At 40.6% G+C, this 16,924-nt stretch overlaps 1 long non-coding RNA gene across 4 annotated transcripts in view; it reads right to left on the bottom strand.

Moving 5' to 3' along the window:
• Positions 1 to 8,537, bottom strand: part of LOC140127756 (uncharacterized) — a 188,513-nt gene extending 179,976 nt beyond the window's left edge. For 2 of the 4 annotated variants that reach the window (XR_011855057.1, XR_011855058.1), the window contains exons 1-3: positions 8,335 to 8,537; positions 8,136 to 8,253; positions 424 to 480 (exon numbers count right to left, since the gene is read on the bottom strand). This is a non-coding gene — a long non-coding RNA (uncharacterized lncRNA). Of the gene's footprint in view, positions 1 to 423; positions 481 to 8,131; positions 8,254 to 8,334 lie in introns of all 4 variants that reach the window. The other 2 variants (XR_011855059.1, XR_011855060.1) reach the window with 2 other exon arrangements.
• Positions 8,538 to 16,924: the final 8,387 nt, after the last annotated feature.

The following is a 16,924-nucleotide window of genomic DNA, read 5'->3' as shown; positions in this document are numbered from 1 at the left end:
CTCACATACGGTAATCCAAATATGTACAAAAAACATATTCAGTGACTACAGCTGAAGTGTCTGTCGATGGTAGTTATTTAATTTCTTTTCTTCTCCATTAGACCCAGACCACCATGTCTACCTGTTCTGGTGATCACCGTAAATACATCTTATGTTTTTTGCTTTTCTATTGTCCCCTAACATTTTCACCCTGCTGCTACCCCCACATACTTTAATGGTCATGTAGTAGTAACACAAAATAGTAAAATGCTATTCTTGCCCTTTTAGCCAGCACACTGTAAAATGTCTGCCACTATGGTCCCACACAGTATTTTAGGCAATTGTAAAACATTTCTTCAATGACAAGCAGTCCGTTTCTAATGGCTATAAACTATTACAAGTTATTCTAATATTTTACATTGTTGGCTCAAAATAGTCCCTCACCTTTTGATGAAAAGTTTCTTTCTCCCCTCACTTGGCTCTCATCATGTGCTTTCCTTCCTTGATAAAAAAAATTTGCATAATTTTTGCATAAAGTACTGATCAAGAATACACAATCAGAGAAAGAGTCTGCAGAGGGGAAAACTACTAGAAAATACAGAATGCAGGTCAAATAATAGCCCTTTATAGATATACTCGTATTATTAATGTTATCACACTGGACTACTGATTTAAGCAAAGATTGTGAAAGGCTAGATCTGATTTTAGGTTGATAGCTGCTTCCTCCTGGTACTGTGTTCAACTCCTATGCAGAACCAGAATCAGGGAATTTACACATTGGGGCACATTTACTTACCCGGTCCATTCGCGTTTCAGCGGCGGCTTCTCTGACGAGCGTTCAGGTCTTCCGGCGATTCATGAAGGTCCTGCAGCCGATGTCTACCAGGTGGCGCTGCTGCGTGGTGCACGTGAGTATGGCCCGTGCGACCAATTTTTTTTAAAAAATGCGGCGGTTTTTTCCGAATCCGTCGGGTTACCGTTCGGCCACGCCCCCGATTTCCGTCGCGTGCATGCCAGCGCCGATGCGCCGCAAACCAATCCCGTGTGCCAAAATCCCGGGGCAATTCAGGGAAAATCGGCGCAAATCAGAAATATTCGGGTAACATGTCGGGAAAACGCGAATCGGGCCCTTAGTAAATGACCCCCATTGTGCAGATCCAACAGGCTGTTCAGGTAATGGTTGGATTTGTTGGGTCTTCAAAAGCAAGAGATCCTTTTTGTAGGCAATACTGGTAGAGCAATAATAGCAGGGTAAATTTCCCAAATCCTGTAATACCTTCAAAGTTTTCTACAAAACCTAAAGCAGTCATGGCTCATTTCTGTAAACATGACAATGATTATGAAGGTTCCCCTAAAACGTACTATTATTGGGTAGGGGCCAGTCATTTTGTATTCCTTTTTGCTAAGTATTAATACAATTTTTGTGCACTGTATGTTTTTTTATTTTATTAAGCTCCTACAAGAGAAATATTATGGTATATATTACTGGCACATAACGTTTGGCTGGAAACATATGGATGTGTTTGGTATAAGAATAATTCCTAGCAGGGCTTCAAAACCGCCTACACCGTGTCAAAGTCATAACTTCAAAAATATTTCCATATGCCGTGTGATCCATGTGTGCCATGTGTCCCGGCTTATAAGTGGTGAACTTGATAGCATAATACATCACGTTCAGAGATGACATTATTATTAGGGCCTGATGTCCTCTAGCATACATTACACATACTCCATCCCATGATGTTTCAGCAAGCCATGAACTTGCTATTGGATACCGGACCAATGTGTTTTTCTGTCCTAGACTAACATGTCTTGTTAATGGAATTTATTTTTATATTAGTAACGATAGTTTGTGGGACGTTTTAACTTCCTGTTGGCAATCATGGCTAAAGCCTTGTTGTAGTTTAGTGCTTAAAGGGGTCGGCCACTTTAACTCATGTTTTTTTGTAAAGTGTGTAAGGCCGTTCCGCACTTGCGAGTGTGATGCGATGAACTCCCGCGGTGCAGCGTTCGGGCCGTGCGTTCTCGGCAGCATGCGTTGCGAGTGTGATGCGAGTTCATCGCATCACACTCGCAAGTGTGGAACTGGCCTAATTTGGAACTCGGGCCTAATTTGGAACGCGCAATTTACCAAAAGTTCTGTTCCCCTTTCTTGATATGTAAAGTGACACCTCCCATCTTTTACCTCATCAGCCAGAGATTCCTGTCCATAAAATGGCCACAGCTGGAGGGTCATGTGATCTCTAACAGTTCCACTAACAATCACCAGTGAGAGATCACATGACCCTCCATCTGCAGCCATTTTATATACAGGAATGTCTGGCTGATGAGGTAAAAGACAGGAGGCTTCACTTTACATATCAAGAAAGTGATACCATCAGTGTCCCCCACAGAACTGTGGGTGATGGGCGTCATACCAAGACAACAAAAAATTAATTCTTTTGAATGAAATATTATTCTTTACTAATGAAAAAAGTATAAAATTACTTATAAATAGCATTTCAGGCCATAGATGATGGTACACAGAAAAGGAGTTATCTTCAGCATATGAGCATAAACGGTAAAGACTATTTTATACCTATACAGGTTCCTCGAGGTGAGATATGTATAGAGTGGATGATCAACATTCAAATGGGGAAACACCTTGTGGACATGATACTGTCTTGTTTTAACATTACTAGAGTTAGGCAAAGCCTAGGTCAATAAAGTTATCGTAAAAAAGGAGTCTTACCCATGAGTCAATCCACACAGCTCAAGTACCAGGGATAAAAACATCCCCGACACGCGTTTCGGCTGGAATCACCCTTGTCTGGGGATCACAAGGCTTTACCAGATCAGGGGGTAAATTGTTTTTTAGTTGCCTTTTATTCCTATAGCCTGAGACCCTTAGCATCCTTATGTCCCATTGAAGAGTAGCAGTACGGATAATGACGCATGATAATTGATTTCAATTTTTGCATGAAACCCAAAAGTTTTTAGAAATGTCTTTGAACAAGATGTTCTCTCATAGATTGAATTTTGGGACAAAACAAAGTAAGATTGAATCTCAGCTTCACCAGATGTCAATGTAATTCTCAGCATCTACAACGCCTTATCACAACTTCAGTCCAGGGGGTCCAACCATCCATATACACCTCTGGTATTTTTACAATTTTCGGGAAACAGTGGGGGGTAGACGGCTTTGCATCATCCAGTACTCGATAAGTGAACAGTTTGACTTTTTTTGTGGCGACTGTAGACACCGCAGGCTCCCGGGTGAGAACAGCTACTCTCAGTGATAAGATTTAGCAATCTAACTCAGGTAGGTTATTCAGTAGCAGGAAGCCTATGGTTCAGCTCACCGGGGGCTCATGTAGTTTCCAAAATAACAAGCACAGGAAAGTCCTGGTTCCCCTTGAAGTAAAATATAGACATCAGCTTCGGAGTGCTTGTACAGAAATGCATGACTTATTTTCCTTGAGCTCATTTCCTTCTGTCTGTCCCCATATTAATACCACCTAGAACGCGGTCTGTTTCCCTCCTTAGCAGGGCCTGGCTCTCGCCTACTTTCCCCACTATTAAGAAGTGTGGTTAATTCCTAATTAGCTCTGACAGATGCTTCCCCTGTAATCCTATTCCCAACATGCCCTGCTTGCTTTTGTTTGCTGGTAGAAGATATATTGTGACACTGTAATGACCCTTCAATGCAGTTCTGGAACAGTTTAATGACACACTAATGATTTATTACATGTTCCACTTGATTAGTTGGTCGTTTGTCAGCATTATATTTCCCTGTCCATAAACCTGTCACAGGTTTTATAGACCTTTCCCTGGAAAAAAAAAAAAAAAGAGACCCAAAATAAATTCCCTTTTTTATTTCTACTCTTGTTTTTGCTGAGACGGCTGCACAGAGCCCCTATTATAGAAACGTCCGCAGGTCTTATTAAATCTTCAAGCCTATTGGGATGGAGTGAGCTAATGGCTATGGTATGTTTAGCGGGTTTAATGAAGGTAATCATATTCACTCTGTATGTCAATGGCAGGTAGAAATGAAAGGGAAAAATATAGTATGTGTGGGTAGTGCAACAACAGGAATCCTGAAATACATTATAATAATGCCAATTTTCGCTTAGCTACGGCTTCTATTATATGTGGAGTGAGATAGATAAAAGATGGAGGCACTATATAAAGTTTTGGCCAAATGCACACGAATAGTAAGGGTTACCACCTTGGCGAGCACTCGGCTGGGTGCAGGACAGCAGAGGAGTAAGCGCTCCTCACCCCTCCCTTCTCCATAGGCAGCAGAGTGGCCATATCACAGTGTGATAAAACGCATAGGGGTCGCGGAACGCCCTTTCGTCAGACTGTTCGCCATTTTTTGGGGGGGATTGCATGGACAAGTATTTAACAGGTGTCTGCGCTGGGATTGTGTCACACACGATCATTTTTTGGCACAGCTGCACTGGCTTTCATGCGCCATAAATTAGGGGGCGGGCCGTCAGATGATCCGACTGATTGGGACTGAGCTCGGGATATAACTTTAAAATTCTGTCGCAAGACAATGCACTTACATGCACCACGAAGAAGATCCAGTGCAACTCCATAAAATTAATGGCTCGCATGGATAAGGGGAAATTTTCTCACATAGGATTATCCCATTAAGGACTAGTGGCCCCATGGGATGTGAATATATGAAACAGGTTGTACTTACCTCCCTCTGATGCTTTGGTCAGTGCCATTTTTTTTTTCGAATATACAAGGTGTTGTCAATGTCTGTGCCCTCTACAAGTGACATGTAGAGGCTGTAGAGGAAGTGACATCACTGATGAAACTCTTTATAGGAACAGAGGCCGGTGGTGATGTGCCGTACCATGCCATAATGGCGGATTAAGATTGCCATGGACCCTGGCATTTATATATATTATTACCCCCTACAAATCTGTAATTTATTTCCTACATGGTACTAGAGTTGAGCTTTTTGTAGAATGGAGTATGTGTCCTTTCTACCTGCTTCCAATATGCTGTTTCAGGACTTTTGGAGGACCTCAAAGGTCCTGAAAAGGCCCTTGTGTACATGTGTGTTTAGCGCAGGAAGATATATATGAGGATTTCATGATTGAAGTTCCCTTTGATTCTCTTTATACAATTAACCTAGAGCTAAAAAAAGATAAACCTAGAGAGCCCCTTATCATCATTATCAACAACATCATCAACCTCTCCTGCCCACTACAGTGCTTAGTCAAAGGCATCAGGTACAGAAGACCATTGTACTCACATGTGGCTGACCCTCAAACACCTGTCTGAAGATGACTATCTGGTTTACGAGATAGTTTTCTTCCTTATGAAGCAAAATAAATGTGGCAATTTCTGTAGATTTCCATGCAGGTGCATGAGCTACTAGAACATTGAGAGAAGTTCAATTTGTGTATTGGCACATATGACAGGAGTTTATAAGATACACCTTGTATATGAGCAGCCATGAAATTGCAACAGTATGAACAAAGAGTGCGCCCATTGCCGAGCCAAGGTGATCTGAACTGGCTATTGGCTGTCTCGCCAGCCCTAATTCCTGTAGAAGACCTGGAGGCTAAACACTCTCTCTCCACATGCCAACCTCCCAAGCATTTGGCTGGAATATTAATAAACATCCCTCTCCTGGGCTCCAGGAACCTATCTAGCACATCTCATAAATTGGCTCTACAATAGAGGGAAAAGAAAGGGTTTAGTGCCAACATTTGCTAAATAATATCATTATCTCTCCTTGGCATCTACACCGATACTTCTCCTACAGAGACAAAGGTTCAGGATATTAACATTTCACAGTATAGCTCCCACTGCAGTCAATAGATGAGACATTGTCGGTGGTTATGCAAGAGGCAGGGGGCATGGAACAGGTTACCTGATCTCTCCCCATATACTTGTAATGTCTCAGCAAACAGATGTTATATTGTCCTACAACGGCAAAGGTGCTAAAGTGTAATAGTGAGTGTAGAGGAAACATGGCGCGCACTGGAGCGAAATGTCAGCCCTACATTATTGACGTGTGGCTTTGGTTACCTGTCACTGATACAGTAACTAGCGCTCTGGTGACATTCCCAGAGACCGTCGTCAATGTCACACGGTACTGCCCTATGTCAGGCCTTGAAGAGAGACACAACAGCAGAAGACAGGGCAGCAAAATAGGATTTATACAAGAAAAGACAACTGTAAAGTGTTATAATCTTAGTCTTAATCCCTTAGAATTTATTTGCAGCTTGATTAGCAATATTCTGGATGAAAGTAGAAATAATGTAATGTAAGCTTTTCTTGCATGTATTCATTATCCATTAATACAGTTACACCACACATAATGTACTCAGAACACTCAGTTATATATAGGTGTGCCATTATATGTAGACTAGGCAAAAATCTGACTTATCAGTATATTCTATTGGCATGGGTAGCTAACAAAGTACCCCAAAAAGACCTGGTAAATGTACAGATTCCATACCCTGGCTGGATTTGTATCCATAACCAATAAAATTTTAGCTCTGTTTTTGGTTAAATTTAAGAAATGTTCAACTATAATGACACAAATGATTTTTCCATAGGATCGGTGGAGGTCTGACCTCCCAAAAACTGTGCAGCAGTTTCCGGGGCAGGTCACTACATACTTCATGGACTTGCATCTCTGTTCTCGGTTTTTATTCTAGTGCCAGGGGTTGCCTGGATTAGCTGATCAGTGAAGGTCTCAATTGTTGGACTCACACTCATGTGAAACTTGTTGACCCAGGTCATTAAAATAAATATATTAGGGAGCCCCTTTAATGTGTTTTTGAACGTTGACACTGACCACCAAAACATGTAAAAAAGAAGTAGAGTTTTGTGATGAAGACAACTCAACTTTAAGTTGAAGATGTTATCTGGAATTCAAAGGTTTGTGGTGGTAAAATAATAGGTCCTTCATTGTTCATCATGTAGAGTGGTTCATGTAGCCACCACCATGGATGTTGTTAGCAGTTTAGGAGGGCAACAGTCTGATATCAGTCATATAGTGCAATGTCAATCACACCACAGAGGTTGTTATGTAGCACGATAAGAACATGACTTGATAAAGCAATCATAGGTTTTTAGATTTTGGAACTTGACCTCTTTGCAATAGAAAGTTTAGTGAGGGCCATCATAGATAAGGTCATCACTGGAAAGGACATCTGTAGATGCTTCACATGCTAGGCACGGTTTAAGGTAGAAAAAACCATGGTCTTAGTAAAATGTTACATGTAATACAATTTATAGCGTGCCATATCTCACGCGGACTAAGTAAAGGTGGTATTTGCAATGATTCCAAAGGTATATGAGCCTTTATAGATATTATATCCAATGCCCTACACCTCATTGGAAGGCTACATGCCTGCAACCATATTGTCTGGCCTTTTGCTGTACTGGATTCTCAAAAAATTAGGTAGAAAGACATACCAGCCCTATTTTCATGAGCTGATTCACACATGGAGGTGAAAGGATCCCGGACACAGTGGGGTGAATTATCATTAGTACTACTTTTCGAGACTTTTTTTGTGTCAGTTCGAGACAAAACGAGTCTAAAAATGTAGTTCAAGAAATTCCTCTCATTGTATCAGAACAAAGCCAAGAATTATCCATGTTGGTTTTTGCACATGTAGCCTTAAAAAGCGACTAGCTCTGTAGGTGCTGAAAAATATAAGTCTAACTGTTATTCCTCAGATTTCACCTTTCATTCATAATCCATAGGCCAAAACTGACAGAAAGGCTTCATCCTTATCATATAACCTGACAGATGACCTTAAGCCAAAAAAAACCCAAGCTCAATCTTCAAGAACGCTCCTCAAGCCCAAGCACCAAAAGTTCTCGTAAACCGGGAAGTGCAACTTCCTGCTAGAGACAACAAAGAAATCTTCACCTCCTGTTATGGAGCATGGCTGTGATCCAGAAGGGCCGTATCCACAATGCTGACAAAACAGTCAACTTTAAATACCGTATACATGAAATTCCCCGTAGCCAACACAACAAAAGCATTCAATACGACTCTCCTCACAAAGGACAAGGAAATCTAAGGCTGCAGACGGCATCGTAATAAAACCCTGTAACATTCTGTAACGTTCCCCTGCTCGTCTGTAAATACACCCAACCAAATGCAAGGCGAGTTGCCATCTCATACCTACATCAGTAACCGCCAAGAGCACATCCCAAGTATATTGTAGTTTACGTGATGGAAACCCTCGTTCGCTCTTTCAGAAAGCTCTGCCACTTGTTCATTGCTTTATGAATTGCTGTTGCCAGCTACAGTAAAAAAGAAGGTATTGTTTCAATGCAGGATATATAAATAACATTTCAGTGCAGAGCCTCGGAGGCAACCTTTACCTGCAAGGATTGGATGAGCCGGGAGGGGAGAGTGTCTCTAAATGTCCTTGTGTCACTGTAATCCGCCTTTAATGTATGGCTTAATTTCCTCTCGCATTAGACACTTGATAAAAACGAGAGGGTTGTCAGTTTTCCATTGCCTGGTTTTATAAGGGTTATAAAGCAAGACCCACAATGCTTTGCAGGCAGCCGTTGGCTTGGACAGGTACCTGTGAAACAACTTTATCACATCCTGGACGACAAACAAATTGCAAATACTGATTAAGCCATAAAGTTACAACAACATTAAAATATAATGAGAGGTTATTGGAAAGGCAGTTAAAGCGGCAGCGAGGAGCCGGGAAGTTTCTTTTTGACACTTATACTGTTACGTGGACATTATCGTCGTACATGTCTGCAGATATTTATCCTTGGAAATGTTTACGGCCCGGATATACGGCGTTGTGGCTGCAGCTGGACTTTTTTGAAGATACTGTAAAACCTTGTGTTGTGGACTTCACGGGGTGTATATATAATCGCACGCTATTACGTTTCTTCTACAGTCATGAAGTTGTGCATCGCTATTCAAGTGTTTTTCTGAAAAAGACAAAGGATATATACAGATACTGCTCCCTATCCATGATCCTACCTACATATGTAGAATCGTCTAGGCCTCATTCACATGAGTGTATTTCATTTCTATGTAATACAACCAGATGGATATTATGGAGGGGATTTATAATACACTGGTGCATCATGAGCCAGCTTATGATTTAAACCCCGCCCCTCTCCTGCGCTGGATATAACTAGAGGCTCCGGCGTCCTGATATATGGCTGGACCACCTGGTGTGGAATTGTGCTATGACCTTCGCTTGACACAGGCATGGGACAGCAACACGGTTGCGTGAAGGTGGCATAAGGGGGACAATAATTGCAATTCCTGGTGGAATGCAAGGAATTGCAATTATTTCAGAGCTTGTATGCCAGAAAACTGGCGTATAAGCATTTACAAATCTCCCCCGATATCTTTTTTATTTTTTCACATGAATCATAAAAAATACAAATGCTCTAATTTAATTTCAAGAAACATTCCAGGTAAAATGGGGAACATCTACTAAGGGCTTTGCGCCACACTTTTGTCAGAATGTGCACATTTTTGTAGGTTAAAATGACTTGCGACCCTTTTGTGGCGCAGCTGCACTGGATTCCATGCAACACAAGTAAGGGGGCGTGCCATCAGTCGGTCCTACCGATTCGGACCTAGCACCGTATTCAACTTGCAAATTGTGTCGCACGCCCTATGTTAAAGGTGCACCACAAAAAAAAACTCTGTCGGCCAGTGCAGGGAAGCAACAGGTTCTTGATTGCTGGCGCACAATCTTGGTGAATCGCCGCACCCAGCATTATACACGGAAATAGCATTTTTAGTGAAGTTCCCCACTTTCTAAGTAAATGTGCCCCAATGTTTACAACATACATCTTTAAGATTTTCTAGGTGCCATATGGATTGATAGATATTCCTAAATTGCTCCAAAATAAAATCTATAGCTTGTACAATTAAAATGAGCTCCTGGGTCTGTGTTTTTATTGCGCAAAACTAGTCAAACCAAAAAAAAAATTAAATATGATATCATATTGTTTTGTAACATGACAGAAAAATAAAAAAAGTTATTATAAGAACAGTGAAAAAGAACAATTACTACATCTTTTAATATTAAACTAGTTTGCATACAGAAAGGTTTATTTTTATGCTCACTGACAAAATTGCAAGGGTTGGACCAAAATCTATGACATATTTCCAGCATGTCTTATCCTTTAACTGGTTCAGAACTGCCCACTGTCTATATATGGTGCTTGGTTTAGCAGGATGTCCGAGCATTTGGGCACTTGAATGTCAGGTGGACTGCTGTTAGCAGTTGCAGAGGACCCTGGAATATTTACTGCTGCTGGCCTCTCCTTTTCTCATGCACAGCGCACTATTAAAGAAAATATGGGGAACGGGTGGTCTCAATTGTCCCTGGTGATCACAGGACATAACCCTTGATCGGCAGAATACTGGGGCTCAGAGGCTTTTGCTGGATCTTTCTACACCAGGAAAAGCTCAAATGATGACAAAGTCATTATTGAAGTACAGTTTTAGGGTTCAAGCAAACAAACATGTACATGTCCGGGCCGTTATCTTGTCAAGTACATGGCCAGGAAGACGAGGGAGGAGGGGTGAACATTCCTCACTCCTCCCCTCTCCATAGAACGTTGAGGAGCTGCCACCGTAAAACAACAAAATATAAGACATGTCACATATTTTGCCATGGCCATCAGGTCACGTTGTGGTGAGGCACATTTACTTACGTTTCTGCTGGAGTTCGCCACAAAAGGATTGCATTCGCCAAAATCCCAGTGCAGGCACTTCTTAATTACCTACACAAGCCCTGTAATCCCCGAAAATGGTGCACGGTCCGACACAAGTGAGCAGCGCGACCCTTAGTAAATGAGCCCCAGTGTGCTCAATGCACCATTATTGGGTGCCATAGACCATGAGAGGGGCTGTGATCTGACATGGCCCCCATAACTGGTCATCTGCATGAGCTGGCGCAGTACAGCAACAAATATAAATGTAAAAAAAATTTATAATAAAGTCAGTCTTTTCTGACTTTTAAAGGACATAGAGCAAAAATGAAAATAAAAAAAAAAATTAGAAAAAATGCTCAAAATGTTACCTGTTAGCTTTTCCACATGTAGTAGTAATTTATTGTGACAAGTATCATTGACTCAGTTTTATTGCTGTTTAAGCTCCAATGACTCAGTAATGATCAGTGTAAAACTCCGGGCAGGTGGAGACTCTCTAAGCAGACACTTCAATATCCCTCTGTGCTATGAGATGCTGTGTGCTGACAATGTGCTTAGATTATCAAGGTACATGATTTATCTACACTTTAATTTAGCTTCTGAACATTCACTGGTATCTGGCACATAGAAAAAGAGATGAGAGATGATGAAATCCATGAGATGCATATAACACACAATGACACATTTAAGCTCTGCTACATATGAGCTTTAACACACACAGAAAAAGACCTTATCTATAACTTGTAGAGTAAGTCTGTACATGCTGGTGCTTGCTGGCAGAAAGTGTTTGTGTGTGTCTATGTGTGAGCTATTCATGAGAAGAATTGCCTTGCCCGACCATAAAAATCATAAGATTTATGGTCAGATCTCGGGGCAGCCAAAATTGTATACACCAGGACTAATAGAGACAGGTTGGGCTTATATCTGTGAAATGCTGTATTTGTGTTAATAACACTGAATTAGAGAATGTGTTATTTTGTTATTCTGAGTATATTTAAGAATCTTGTCTTCGTGGGAAGTGCTAAAATATGGATCTGAACTTCTACTTTTAACATCTACTGTGCAACAAATGGAAATTTCATACATTGACAAAACCCAAAGATGTTCTCATTTCTAATTATAGAAGAACACAAGATAATTATCTGCCATGAGCTGCCCCTGAATGTCTAATGGGATTAAAATTCTGCTGACAGGACCACCATGTATCTCCATATTGAATTTACAGAAGAGGAAAGTTTCTATATCTGATTTGTATATCGGCATTTGTATGTTTGAGGATAGATACTTAGATCATCCATGAAGAATGTAAAATTTGAACTTCTGTTAAACAATAGTCAGTGATGGAATGTCTATGTAGGTGTCTGACCAATCTATAACTTCCCATGACACTTTAATTTAATTTAAGAACATAATTTATGCCGTAGGCAAACTTCTCGGAGCAGTTAAACCTCTCTGTTAGCAGTTACATCATATTGGGAAATACTTAGCATGCTGTGAAATTCTATAGAGTTCACTGGGGGGAATGCTCAGAACTGTATTTGGCCAATGTATTTTATGGAATTTATGACCCAAAACCGAAAATCTATCAATTTCTAAAACGCTCAAGTGAAAGAAGTTACATTTTTGGATTGGCCTACTAAAAAACGTGACTTGTAACCAATAGTTTTACCATAGCAGGACTAAAACTCACAGATCATTCCAGTACAGGCAGTCCCGGGGTTACGTACACGATAGGTTCTGTAGGTCTGTTCTTAAGTTGAATTTGTATGTAAGTCGGAACCGTATATTTTATAATTGTCACTCCAACCAAAATTTTTTATTGCATCCTAAGGCTAAAGTATAGTAAATTACCAACATCCAGAGGTCCGTTTGCAACTAGGGGTTGTCTGTAAGTCGGGTGTTCTAAAATAGGGAACCGCCTGTATATGTACAGAACTGATCTGGCTAAATTTAGACTTTTCTCTAATTACTACTATAATTTTCTGCAGTATAAATATAGGAAATGTTTGGAGGAAACTTTTCCTAAGAAACATGGTGCAGGTAGTTGAGGAAAGTTAGAAGCATAAAATTATCTATAATCTCGTTGTATGCTGGCACTGACAATAAGGGACTAACCAAAGTCATGAATGGTAACAAATGGTTAAAAAAATACTATTATCCTTTCCTCTGCCAAATGTAACCATATGCATTCTCGTAGGGGATGATTTAAACACATTCAAATTCATTCATAAGATTGCCATGAGACAGTGAAAATGATTGATCATTCCAGAGAGCACTGTTCCAGATCACAGAATAACACCCCTGTATTCTGACACTTGGTATTGGTCATGGTGATTTTAGGATTGAATGCAGCTGCCTAGCCCGTTTCATGAAGTTACTGTTGTTGACTTTACCTTTGACAGGGGCGATATGTCAAAATATACTTTAGCTGATTTTTATGGGGGTTTTTTTGTGCGACATGTTTCAGTATTTGGAAGCTTGGCTCTGAGCTTGCTTGGACTACAGCCTCAGGCCTAGACACATCCACTTCATAATAATAGCACCTACCATAACTAATACAAATATTACAGTGGGGACCCATAAGAGGGTCAACCCATTGGAGCAGGTAGTGCCCAAATTATAAATTAAGGAGGCAGCATCAAGGAACATAAAGAAGTTAGAAAAAGGGGATAGAGGATAGTAAAGTAAGTTGTAGTTAGAACTGAGTATCTTTGTTTGGGAACAAAGAGCAAGGTTTAAGTGGGAAAAATTGAGGAAGGGCCTGGGCAGCGGAGTTAGGCTGGGCTCATATGACGTTTTAGTCCTCCATTGTAGGCATACGTTGGGAGGATTCCTCTTCATGAAAGTGGGAAGAGGAATGAACTATCTGCTGCCACTTGTATAGACAGCAATATCTCTTAGAATCTCCCTAAGCTTCCGTTCAGTTGAAGCTGGTAGGATTCATCCATCTCTCTTTAAAATCCTACTTTGAATGTATACAATGGGTAAAGAAAGTATTCAGACCTCTCTAATAACTCTTTGTTACCAATTTGAGCCAATTGGCAAGATCAAAAAAGACCTCAAAGTGCTTGTCAGAGCACATGAGAATCATGCAGTCTTAGGAACTACCCAAGGAGCTCAGAGACAGAATTGTGGCAAGGCACCAAGGTCAAAAAAGATTTTTTACAGCACTCAAGGTTCCTAAGAGCACAGTGGGTTCCATAATCTTTAAATGGAAGATGTTTGGAATGACTACATCTCTTTCTTGACCTGACCATCAAGGCAAACTAATCAAATGAGGGAGAAGAGCCCAAGATCACTGTGACTGAGCTCCAAAGATGCAGTAGGGAGAAAGGAGAAAGTTCCACAATGTCAACTATCACTGGAGCCTCCACCAGTCAGGGCTGTATAGACAGAAGAGTATCCTCAGTGCAAGACATATGAAAGCCGCATACAGTTTACAAAAACACACGCAAAGGACTCCCAGACTATGAGAAATTAGATTCTCTGGTCTGATGAGATGAAGATGGAACTTTTTGGTGTTAATTCTAAGCAGTATGTGTGGAGAAAACCAGGCACTGCTTATCACCTGCCAAATACAATCCCAACAGTGACACATGGTGGTGGCAGCATCATGCTATGGGGGTGTTTTTCAGCTGCAGGGACAGGACAACCTGCCAGTAAATACTTATGTTTGTATGTATGCATATGCTTTAATCAGCATATACACTAAGTGTCTGCAAAACAATTGTGTCACAGCTGCACTATACCCGACACAACACAAAATTCTGCACTTAAATGGGGGTTTTGGTGCATGCTGAATCTTCGGACCGTATGACACATTTATCATGCTATGTCTGACAGAATGGTGTTCCATGGCCTGTTAAAGGTGCTAAAGGTGCACCAAAAAAAAGTCGGAGTAGTGCAGGGGGGCGCCAGATTCATGAAGAATTTGCGACACAATTCCTGAATCTGGTGCCCCCTGCACACTACACAGGCAAACTGCACACAGTGCAGCTTGCACTACTTTTGATAAATGAGGGCCAATATGTGAATGTAGCCTTAGGGGTACCAACAGTGTTCCCTCTGCCCCGATCTAACCCTCTCTTTGTACTATAACCTCTACACAGGTCATACACAATGAGGCACATGTGTCTTCAATCTGGCTTTTTGCATCTGTATCTTAAATCTTTAGGTAGCATGCAACTTTTATTCTCAAAAAAGGTGCACATGGCTCTAATCTATTTCCTATGCCTGAGAAGGGTGGATACGATTTTGTGCAAAAATTTAACATTTTGCTACCTTTTTACATTTAAAAAGCAGCTTCCACATCTGGAATCAGGTGATAACTTAGGGAACACTGCAGAAAACTTGTCCATGGTGAACTTTAAATGGAGGATGACACTACAAAAAATTGACAAAATGCACATGTGCCTAATAAATCACAAAGAAAAAGCCAAGCAAAATAAAAGATACATGTTCCACAATATCTAGAAAACTTTTTATAGATGGGAACGAACATCTCCATAATTTTGTGTCTACAAGACAGGGTAAAACATACTACAATTTGCTGTTGACTGCCCCATAATCCCGTACAGAAAGTAGAATCTACAATTTAAAAAACATCTATAATAAAAAAAAAAATTGAAAAAGATAATACCTGTTTTTTTTTTGTAAAAAAATACAGGTGATATTTCCCCATCAAACAGATGGCCTGAGAACGTGTATTGTACCAGAAGAAATTAGCAGTGGGCTAATGTATTTTATTGCCCAAGGGCCCCTGGTAACAGCAGCTCAGGCAATATGGCTGCCCCATAATTATGTACAGAAAATGAAATAAAAAACCTACATTAAAAAAATAATGCTGCTTCTCTTCAGTTCCTCTAGAAAGATCTAGAGGATCAAACACTTCAAACTGACAGATGATAAAGGAGGGATCCTATGGCATTGTCATGTCTGGCACATTCAGGATTCAGCCTAATTTGGTATCAAAGGGTGATGTCTATCTCATCATTTTAAAAAGACCCTAAGATGCTGTAAAAAAATAGAATTATTTCCCATCACCTCAGTTCCCATACTTTGGTAGTCCTCCAATGGTCTCTACATCCTGGTCTCTCACGAAAACCAGGAAATAAATGTCCACATAAATTTCTTCTGTTCTCTAAGACCATGATAAGCATCATAAGTCATTTATTGTAAAAATAGTCTAGCATTCCTTAAATCTGTCAATACAGAAGACTGTATGACTATCGAGCAAGTATGCAAATACATGTTCCAAGGGGTTGATTGGAAAAGAATGCCAACTTTTGCTACCTTGAAAGGCAGCCCCCTTTTCACCAAGTATGACCTACATGAAGTCTTAAAACATGATGTGGGATTAAGCCAAACCAGTATAGAAGTACAGACTCACAAATGTATACAGCACTGTTTCAACCTAGTTGGGTCTCCTCAGTACAACATAGGGAACTGGATTGGCTATTTGAGAGGCCGTTGATTAAGGTCAGCCCGTAGGTGTTCTGCTTATGGAGAGATTGCCAATTAAGGCCACCTTAAAGGCATGTGGAGACTTAAAGCCATAGATGCTCAACTAGGGAATTCTGGGAAGTATACAAGTATGTTTTCCAGGGTGTTAAATGGAAAACAATGGCACTTTTTGCTTCCTTAACACCAAGTATGACCTACAAGAAGTCTTAAAACATGGGGTGGGATTAAGCTAAACCAGTATATCTAATTCAGAAGGAAAAGGGCTCACAACTGTAGACAGCACTGTTTCAACCTGGTTGGGTCTCCTCAGTACAGTGTAGGAAACTGGATTGGCTATTGAGCAGGTATCTATTTATTTTGGTTTTCCATTCAGCTGGTCATGCGCACAGGATTGAAACATTTACACCTTTCAGATGGGAGAGAACTGTCCCAGTCTGCCTTTGTTCTAAAATGCACTTATAGAGCATTTAGCCTCCATCGGTGGACTACAATGGTTGGCAGCATCTTAACTTTGTATTGATTATCCTGATTCAAAAGTTCACAGTTGAGTTGTGCAATCACCAGGGAAATATAAGCACATCCAGATGAACATTTCAGAAGATTAAACTAAAAGAGGTATTCTCTATTTATGACATGATGTAAATACACAATCCCAACTCTTTGACACAAAGCTATTTCGAAAAAAGGGGTTCTTTGAAACCCTTCCTGCAGCCAGACTGAATACCCATGTCCCATATGTTTGGCCACTCTCCATTCAAGAGTAGCACGGAAAGTATCTGAGCTTATAGACTTATATTTTAGG

Source organism: Engystomops pustulosus, chromosome 4 (genome assembly GCF_040894005.1).
Source record: "Engystomops pustulosus chromosome 4, aEngPut4.maternal, whole genome shotgun sequence".
NCBI lineage: Eukaryota > Metazoa > Chordata > Amphibia > Anura > Leptodactylidae > Engystomops > Engystomops pustulosus.
Note: the sequence above shows the minus strand (reverse complement) of the source record. Positions and strands in the feature narration are given on the sequence as shown.